Source organism: Malurus melanocephalus, unplaced genomic scaffold (genome assembly GCF_030028575.1).
Source record: "Malurus melanocephalus ecotype Western Australia unplaced genomic scaffold, MMel_1.1 scaffold_16, whole genome shotgun sequence".
Lineage (NCBI taxonomy): Eukaryota > Metazoa > Chordata > Aves > Passeriformes > Maluridae > Malurus > Malurus melanocephalus.
This window is the reverse complement of record NW_026623248.1, coordinates 141,953-152,272: the sequence shown is the minus strand read 5'-3', so window position 1 is coordinate 152,272 and position 10,320 is coordinate 141,953. Positions and strand designations below refer to the sequence as shown.

The 10,320-nt window shown below is 43.4% G+C and overlaps 1 protein-coding gene across 1 annotated transcript in view; it reads left to right on the top strand.

The window, feature by feature from the left end:
• Positions 1-10,320, top strand: part of SULT4A1 (sulfotransferase family 4A member 1) — a 54,364-nt gene that overhangs the window by 1,453 nt on the left and 42,591 nt on the right. The gene's annotated exons all lie outside the window — the stretch shown is intronic.

Here is a 10,320-nt window from a genome sequence, read left to right as displayed (position 1 = left end):
CACAAATCCCAGAGTTTCCATTAGGCTCACACTGTAATGCCAGTGGAGATTGAGTAGCTMAGAAGGGAATTCAGAATAATTACCTTGCTCAGCAGGGAGCTCCCCAGAGCTCAACTAAGAAAAAAACCCAGAGAACAGCTGTCTGAAATCCTCTAGGATTTAATTGCCTCACTCAGGATTCTTTAGCTACCTGTATGCACCATTATGGCATAACCAATGGGATGTTACAAAATCTCAAAAGAGTCCAAGAGAAGCTCATACTTTCCRAATACACCAAAGAGAGGTTATGTTRTGAGATCTTTTATTTATAGAAAGCACTGCCAGGAAGAGATCAGAGTTCAAACTCCTTTTCAATCTGAATGGTCTTGAAGCCATATTCTGCCTCTAAGTGACCACCACAAACACTGAGCCATACTTCCTGTTTTTCCACTTCTAGTTTTGTTTTCTAGCCACTTCTGTCTTGTTGTGCCATTCATCTTCATCCATTCACCATTTCAATGGGCAGAGCAGGGAGTGTCCTAATCCTAATCCTAATCCTAATCCTAATCCTACCTCTCTTTGAGTGCTTCCCTTCCTTTAGGGAAAAGGGAGGTGTGAGATTGAACCCATTTCAGTTCACAGGGAAGGAGGAAGTTCAGGGAGAAGATAAGGGAGCTCAAACCACATCTCACACTTCCTAGAAGAGTCCTCTTTCATTAAAAATGTGATTTTGACTCCAGTAATTTTTCCATTCTCTTCTACAGGAAAGGGCCAGCTCTGCTGTATTTTGTATTCTCCTCATGTGTTCTCTCTCAGACCTTAAGTGTGGGAGATTACCATTCCTTAATCCATGTTTTGGAAAATGGACACCGAGRTGTTCAGAGAGGGACATTTCTGGACATCTACAGCAATCTGACAGAGCCAGTTAAAAGGCAGGAAAGCATGGGATTTTCAGAATGTTATCACATCCATAGGTTTCTCAGGGCTAATACCAATTTTGCTAGTAGACATCAACTCTGTTTAAAAATATTTTTTTTATCCCTGAACTGTCACTAGAAGATGACACATTTCAAGACACATCCTGAACCACATTTTTTGAATAGTCAGGAGGAGTCTTCTTTTTACTTGTAAAATGATACATGGCCAGTTCATAATCATCTGCTCCTCTATTTTTGGTCCTTTGGCATTAGTATGTCCTATACATCACTGACAGTGTTAAGAGTGCTGAGCTTTATTGCTTTTATTCCCCATTCTGTGACACTCAGGGAGCTGAGCTCCTCTGGCTTGCTTTCATGACACAGGTGCTACAAATGCTCCCTGACCAGTACTGCAACTGCTCCTTCMGATGGGGCTTCACTGGAGCTCTGCACAGCCCTTGCTGGGGAAGCTGAATCACAGATTGTGATTACTTGTACTGTGATGAACTGGTAAATCCAGGTCCTCCCCTGTCTCAGCTTACATCAGTGTTTTTAAATGTATTGCAATTCCCCCAGTACACAACAAACAAATTTTTTCCAACACTGGACACCCCTTCCCACATATGCCCAGCTTTTTTCAGTTTCTATGTCTTCTTGGGCTGCTTCCGAAAAATAGTACAATTTCTCCACTGCATCATCTCTAGCTAAGCAAACAACATCTCTTGCAAAAAAGAAAAAAAAAAATTAAGCTGGGGTGCACATAGACAGGATGGATCCTATCCAAGAAGGCTGATGCAACCTTGTGACAAGTCAACCCTACTGTGGTTGTACCAGATGCAGTTTCAAAAGTTCTATCAAATTTATATCAAGTTTTTTATCAAGACTGTCGTTTATAACAAGTATTGTTGACAAGTATCAAGTCCTGGTTGTATCAAGTCCTGTTTTTATTAAGTATCACTCCATTTACTATGTGTCGCAATCTGTGTTGCGGACACATCTTAAATTTTTAACTGAATCAAGTCCATAATTCCAGGAATATGAAATCAAGCCTGAAAGGCCTCATGAGGAAATCAAATGTAGTTCAGTGGGGTCATAATCTCTGAGGAAACTTGCAAGCAGCTTGCAGACTTCTGTAAGAGGACACTGACCTAACMCAATGTCTGACACATAAACTTAACAGGCACACCTTCTGTCTATCATTTAACCACCCTTCATACTTTCCATTTAGCAGCTATGTTAATTATTATATAGGCATGCCATTTTCCTAAGATGTGGACTAAATAAAATCTTTTGTACGAAATGGGAGAAACTGACAGTACACTTGTAAGGTGCCTTTAACTCCTTAGAACAAATGTGCCGTTTAAATACCTAAAGGTAGCTGAAGGCATGTAATTCATAGCAAGTGGAATCACATAGGATAGAGGTGAAAAGCAGTACTGGGCAGGTGACAAATAATCAGGACTGAGATCTTGGCCAGCCACATACATCTGACAAAAATGTCTGTCATTGGAAAGAGAAGGAGGTCCAAGAAGTTGCTGCTAAGGCCTGCTTGGAAACAGGAAATGTTTTCTATGCTTTTTTTTTGACTTTCAGAGATTCATTAATAATCATTGACCTCACTTTACATAAAGCATTTTGAAAGAGATTGTTGTATCATGACAGCCTTTTTCATGGTGGAGGAGGAAAGGGATAGAGTARTGAAGTCAGCCCAGTATCACTCAGCAAGACTAATTCCAAAGCAGGAGGGGAAGACTGATCTACTGAGTGCTAAGCCAGATCAATAGCATAGAACTTCTACAGAAGGATAACAAAGTACCTGCTAGAAWTTCTGGACCCCAGGACACTTGTCACTACAGTCTGTCGTGTGTGTGTGTTTCTGTGTGTGTGTGTGTTTTGTTTGCGTGTGCCCTTTTCAAGTGACCTTGTCAAATGTTCATCTACCTAATCTGAAAGCATTAAAGCCTCACTCATCTCTGCCATACATCTTTCTGGGAATGCTCTACTGTGAAAATTTTCTGCAGGAACAAAGCATTTGTTGGCAAAGTTTAGGCGCCTTTTGTGAGTAATGCAGCCTTGTCTCATGATAGAAAGCCTTGCTCTCCTCTGCCTAAAAGGATCCAAAGAGCAAAGTCAAGGGATTGCTTACACTCCCTTTGAGATATGGGATGCTGCAAGTTTACTCCTCTTGTTTCAGTGCATGCAGGGGAGARAGAATATGAGCTCTGCTGTCTTTGTTATTCAGGTAATTGTTGTTTATGTTCCTCTGAAGATGCTAATTTGTCACAGAAATTATGATCAATAACAGATATTTATTTTACTCTTTTGTGTGATCATCCTACCAGGGCTGGATACAATAAGGGAAATTCTACTGGATCAGTGGCCAGAAGACTGTTACATAGCTTTTCCTCTTTAAAATGCACGAGGAACCTCAGGGCAGGAATGGAGAAGTGTTGAGTTAGAGGGAGGTAAGTTGAGGACAAACACAGACCATAACCTGTACAAGGAATTCATTACATTCCTTGTGCCAAGGAGGCACAAGGAGGTGCAGGCTCACCACCGGCAGAGCTGTACACTGAGGACCAGGGACAAAGAAAGGATATTGAAATTGTGCTGCCAAAAAGAGTTTTAATGATTTTCAACATCAGCTGAAATCCCCTCCCTACACTCAGTTGTGAAACTCACAGAGAAACTACATTGGCACAAGCATCCTTCCTGTTCCATTATTGGCTTCCAGTRCTGTTCAAACCAGTGATAATGACCAGCAAAGACTCAGGAACCTGGTGGGGTTTTTTTCTCTTTGCATGTCATAGGGCCCATTAAGCTTGCAAATATCTCAGGTTTCTTCGGCAAGAGGTGGAAAATGGTTGTTTTAGTGAAAGCCACTGATCTGTTTTTCCCTTGGGCCTGATCTTCCACCATTTGAGTAAGGATTTGGGGGTTTGGGTTAACGTTCTGGTGWCTGTGTTTCTAAGTCATCATTGCATAGTAAAACTGTAGAAACTTGAGAGAATGAGCTCAAAAATTGCTTTGTACGTAGCTGATACAGTAGGTAATAGTTTGAGCAATTTTAGTGCAGCTTCCAAACTTCACAGCATAACCCTTTGAATAAGCTAAGAGGTCTTTTCTCTGACTTTCARTTGTGATAGTGGACTAACAGACTCTAGCCTGTTATCACCTATGAAGATATGTATGCAAAGGGTAACACAAAACCTAAAACCAGATAGACAAAACACCTCTGCTCTTTTCCATAGGCTTCTGCCATGAAATAAAAAATCAAGCATCCATTTCACATACCTTTTGCTAGGATCCCACACTAAATCATTCTGTAGAGGTAGACCCTCTATGCTCTCTGTGGCTGAAGCACGGGGCTTGTAGGTCTAGCTTTTGAAAAAATCTCTTTACAAGTCCTGTTTCAAGCTGTGTGCTCTCACAAAATCAGGATCTTCATTTTGGAAGCTGTGTTGGAAGTACTTTCCCTGGTTACTTTGTCTTATAGGACTTCGTGTACTGCTACTGACTTGTAGTTTACTCATGTAAACCACTTTGTAACTATTGCTGAACCTTAAAATCGAGAGGAGGTTCTCAAACCCAGRTGCATCCCATGTCCTAAAAATTCTGGCTCTTGAAATGCTAATTCTGCTGCCAGCCCTTTCTTCCTCTGGGTGATGTGGGAGGGAGAAATGTGGTTATGCAAATTAAGAAAAGATAATACAAAGGATGTGTTAATTAAAAAAAAACATATTGAACACATTTGCCTTTGACCAACTTGCCTGCAAACAGGTCTCTCTCAAGAACCCCCTTTGATAGCAGGCAGAGGAGAACATCATGCAAGGGGCACATGCCGGGCACTCTGCTGCTGGCCAGGGTCTGGCTAAATACAGTGCATGTAAAACACTCACTGATCAGCAAGAGCTGCCCACCTCAYGCTAAAGGACTCAAAACAGTGACTGTGTGCTGGCACCAGAGGCTCACCTCATCAATCTATTGGAAAAAAGCTTCCAGCACTCAGCACATTTTCATATCCGAGGGTGGGTGGAAACCAGTGTAACTGGTTCAGATAGGAGAAGCAAAGAAGTTTCATGTCTTGAATTCCTTGATGCGATCTGTGTATTTCCTTCTCAAAATCAAACAGAAAAATCCTGAGAGTTAAAATTTGCTTCTCAGGTCTGATATCAAAAGCCATTGCCTTTACTCTTCATAATTTCAGAACTGTTGCATGGAACAAATARCCTAGAACTATTTCACATGAACATGCTCCTTTTTTWAAAATATTTTCACTTTATTTTGATTTCATAACTATGTGGCCTGGTATGTATGTTGCAAGAATTTATTGCAATAGATCCCATGCAGCTTTATATATCCTGCTAATGAGGTACAGCAATGATCCTGCCCAGTGCTAACTTGCAACCTTAGCTTTTTTTTTTATTAAATATGTTTGAAAGATCTGTCTTTTGTGTCAGAAAACTAAGAGAAAAGAGTATGGTGAATAAACTGGGGGGAAGTTCAGATAGCGCCCAGAGTTAGATTCTTCAGATTTTGCAGAGCACAAACACCTTTCCGTTGCAGTAAGACAATCATTTTCTCTCTGAAGCTATGTCACTTCTAYCTTAGTTGTATTATTAAGTACACTTACAGATGTTACTAGATCTGGTAACTGCTAGGTGACAAAAAATGTTGCATCTCTAAGACCTRATATAACAAGGACTAATAGTAATAGCTGCTAAGGCAGATTCTCAGCAAAGTCTCTTTCTTGGTCTTGACCTAAGAAAAGGCTTCAAACCTGYAATTGCTCTGAAGAGTAGATATTTGTCTTCCCGACTCTAAAACCAATAATATTTTGGGAATTATTCTAGATAGACATGTACAGAAGGAACACTTTCTCTGACAGAATCTTTCCCAAGAATTATGATGCATTTGAATTTTGTCTTGTCCACAGCGATCRATTAGCCAGGAAATACATGTGATTATTTTATATTCACCTCCTTACAGAGGTCCCCATTCTGCAGAGAAACAGCTGCTCCTTCATTCAGCACCCCTGAGGTGAAACTAACATTTGTAAAAAAAAGGAAATGATTGTTTGTGTAAACAGAGAACAGTAATCTGCTTAGCATGCATTAGCACCTTCTTAACATTTGAAAATGCGTTAAGAAATTCTAGAGGAGATTATGGAGCTGAACATAGGTGAAGATGTTGTCAAGGGAGTGTGTGGGTGGGATGTAAACATACGGGGCTGTGCATAAATATAGGCCTTTGTTATACTAGTCCTGGTTCTCTTGATTTTTCTAATACCTGAAGTTACTGAATTTTTTCCTTCCAGATGGAGAAGGGAAAAAGTTACACTAAGGCAGTGCACCTTGCAGTCTGCTAAATGAAGCCACAGGCTGGGTGACAGAACCATGCAATACCAGCGTAAGAGGAACAGGGACTTCTCAAGTGCCACAGAAAGTTTGCCCAAAGGATTTCATCTGTTTGCCTTGGAAGGCAAAAAATTCTAGTGAGCTTTTGGGCAACAATACCAACCTAAGCAGTCAGGACCAGCCCTCTGCCAACCTTGGCTGTGCTCATAGGAGCATCAATGTGCAGTGGACAGGGTAGAGGAACTGCAGTGCCAGGGAAAAGCTTTTTYCCCCTCTGTTTCCCTCTGTGTTTCTGTACTTAAAGCATTCTGCTGCTGATCAGCAAACCACCCGTGGCTTCACCATGGAAAAGCTTCCTTAGGGYTTACATAAGCCAGGTGACCTGGGGAAAGCCATTCCCTGGCACACAGCAGAGGGGAGCTGAGGGATCAGAGGTGGGAGGGGAGGCAGCCTAGGCAGGGGTGATGTTCCCTGTGTGCTGCACAGCATTTAGGGACCGTTCTGCTCACTCAGCTGTACTGGAGATTTGAGGGACTTAGTGAAACATACCCTTGTGTTGTGAAGGTAACCAGCCACAGCCCATTGTGGCCCATCACACTAAATTCCTTCTGTAGCCACCAGACTTCCTAAAAATTGGCAGGAAGGAAAGAAGAGACAATTTAGAAAGCCTGCCTTTCCCCTAAAAGTCTCCAAAGTTCTTGTTTGTAGARCTGGAAGTTTGAAGCAGCTGTTCCAGAACACATCTTGTGAAGAGTGGCTGAAAGTCATTAGAACTGGCTACAGTTTCACCACAGTGTTCCAGGAGCTGTCCTAAGTGACCTTTCTCAGCCTGGACTTGTTTAATCATTGAATTATAAGTGCAAGAAGGAGGATTTGGGGAAGGCTCTTTGCCCTATAGCTTTGCTTTAAGAGGAATAGAGAGCTTTTTCTCTTTCTTAGCAGAGGAATAATGTTATTTAAGGCCAGTGAGGATGACATGTAAGCTACGCATCTCTCATTGGGTCAAAGTAAACATCTGCTCTCCTCATCCTCCTGCCAGTTATGTTAGACAAGGCCCTGGATGCTGTGAATCCCATTTTGAAAATTTCACCATTCTTCCCAAACGTTGCACTGGAAATTTAGAGACAGCCTTAACACYAGGTAAATTTTATCCCAAGGGATCAAGTGCTTCAAGAGAGCTGATAAAACGGCAAATAGAAAAATAGCTAACTCCATTGGCTGGTTTGATTTTCACCTGGATGGATTGGTTTCATTTTTATGTAGATATGATCCACTTGTTTAATAGGCAAATGATCARTGCAGCAGAAACCAAGAACCTGTTAAACTCCCAACTTAACCAGGAATCCTAATAAGTTTAAGGAAGATATGAGGGCTCTGTAGAGAAACATGGACAGGCTGGATCCATGGACTGAGCCCAGGGGTCCGAGGGTCAACAGGGCCAAGGACCGGGCCCTGCCCTTGGGTCACACCAACCCCTGCAGCTCCAGGCTGGGACAGAGGGGCTGGAAAACTGGGAAAGGCCCTGGGGGGCTGGGGACAGTGGCTGGACTGAGCCCAGCTGTGCCCAGGAGGGCAAGAGGCCAATGGCACCTGGGCTGTGCCAGCCATGGGGTGGCAGCAGGGCCAGGGCAGTGACTGTCCCCTGTGCTGGGCACTGCTGAGGCCACACCTCAAATCCTGTGTCCAGTTGTGGGTCACTCACTGCCAGATGGACATTGAGGGGCTGGAGCGTGTCCAGAGAAGGGAACGGAGCTGGGGAAGGGTCTGGAGCACCAGGAGGGGCTGAGGGAGCTGGDGGGGCTCAGCCTGGAGAAAAGGGGGCTCAGGGGGGACCTTCTGGCTCTGCACAACTCCCTGACAGGAGGGGACAGCCAGGGGGGATCGGGCTCTGCTCCCAGGGAAAAAGGGACAGAATGAGATGAAATGGCCTCAAGCTGTGCCAGGGGAGGTTCAGGTTGGACATCAGGAGGAATTTCATCATGGAAAGGGTGGAGGCACTGGAAGGGGCTGCACAGGGAGGAGATGGAGTCCCCATCCCTGGTGGTGTCCAAGGAAAGACTGGACCTGGCACTCAGTGCTCTGGGCTGGGGGACATGGTGGGAATCAGTCACAGGTTGCACTCAATGATCTTGGAGGTCTTTTTCAACCTCTGTGATTCTGACATTTACAATCAGCAAGAAAATTGCTGTGGACTCACAGTGTCAGCAGTTGTTGAAATGCCATTATAAATCAACAAGTCCTTATCTACTGGTATTAGGATTTAAAAATAATTGCYAGGTCCAGTTCTTCAATTGCTGCAAGTCTTTGTATTCACCTTCCAAATGTGCTGGTGAATTTGCATTTAGTTTCAGAAACCAATAAACTTTTCTGCTTGAATAGTACTTTKATTTTGAGTGGTTCCCTTTACTTCAGCGAGGTTTTCCAGTGAGAAAAACAGTATAGAATTTGTACCAGAAATTGTGCAGGAGTATTGACATATTTTCCACCTCTGCCCTCCTGGTAGACCAAGGACTTTTCACTTCCTGATGCTTTGTCTTTCATCCCTTTTGTCCCTTGTCCTGCTCTCAATTGCTCTGTTCCTTCCTCCTCTGCTTCCATGTTTCTATGTTCCTTCTCCTGCCACTTCTCTGATTTTAGGCTTAGCCAACACCATTAGCTTCAGAAAGACAAAAGCRAACAGTTTGCTGAGTTAGAAAGCTGAACTGGAGCAGGTAAGCAGGTACCAGGAGGAGGCTCTGCCTTCTTGGCATGATCCAGCTGCTGGATTGGTCCTGTCTGTAGCCTTACAGTGGGGTCAGTGCAGGGAGGATGCGGGTGCTGAGGCACACTTCCAAATATTTTGTAACTTGTGCTTCCCTCTCCTGGGTGTGCAAGGGAAAGGGCACAGCACAGTGCCAGCCAAAGCTGGTTAGTGGGTCAGGAAACTGGCTCTGGCATGGGAAGAGACTGATCTTCACCTCTGTCCTCTGCCATTCCAAAAAAAAAAAACATGTCATGGGAACCAGCCCGCTGCTGTGCCTGTTCTTTCAGAAGTGCAGCCTTTTGCAGTTTCTATCTGTGCTGTGTCCAAGGGGTGGGCACTTTTCAGCCTGTCCATTCTCACCCACCCACTCTGCTCCCTGTACATCCCAGGCAGATGTCCCTGATGTCTGTATGTGTGCCTTTTGGGAAATGCTGTCCAGGACCATGCTGGTTACATTTTTAACCACTTTAAGTTGGGTACAAAACAGTAATTGTCATCTTCTCAGGCCCTAAGTTATTGTCCACATATTGGAAAGGCACAAAATRGTTTTCTCCCCTTCCCTAATCCATTCTAGTTTTCTAATCTAGGTCATGTGTCACACCACCTCCCTACACTYACTATTCCCCCCACTTCTTTCCCAGCTGCTGAATGTTGGCTTGCGGTAGGGAATTTGGCTGTGGAATGATATCAGTTGCATTGTGAAATAGCCAGACTCTGATCTTAATTTCTAGCTGGTAAATTCAGAGAACTTCTTAACTTCAACTTTACTCACAGTGATAGATGTGTCCTAACTTGTCCTGTGAAATGAATATTGCTCCAAAAATAGGACTTAATACCATGTCCTTTCCCTAACTAAATACTGACTTGGGTCAACCCAAGAAACAAGGTTTGTTTGCTTCAGTCCATCTCAAAAACAAAGAATGAATTTTCATCTCACTGAGTAAGTTCTGAAAAAGAAAATTCCCTAATTCAATTCACCCCTTTTTCAGAGAACACTGTCACCRTTTGCCAGCCTGCTGCCCACTGATTTCCACTCAGCCTTCCTAAAACACCCAAAGAGCAGTCCCTGTTAYATTTAACTGCACTCTGCTCCTCCTCCCAGCAAAAGATGATGTCCTGACAGCCAGGAGATCAACCCCTTCTTTGCCACCTCTAAAAGGGATAATATGYATCCTGCTGCAGGAGAGACGAGGCTAATGCTGATTATTCCCAGGATTCAYAGCAACGTCACAGGAAGCTGATGCAGATTGCACTACGTGCAGGCAGAGGATTCACTCTCCTGTAGCGAGTTCTTACCTTTTACTCTCCAAACTCAACAAGAGGC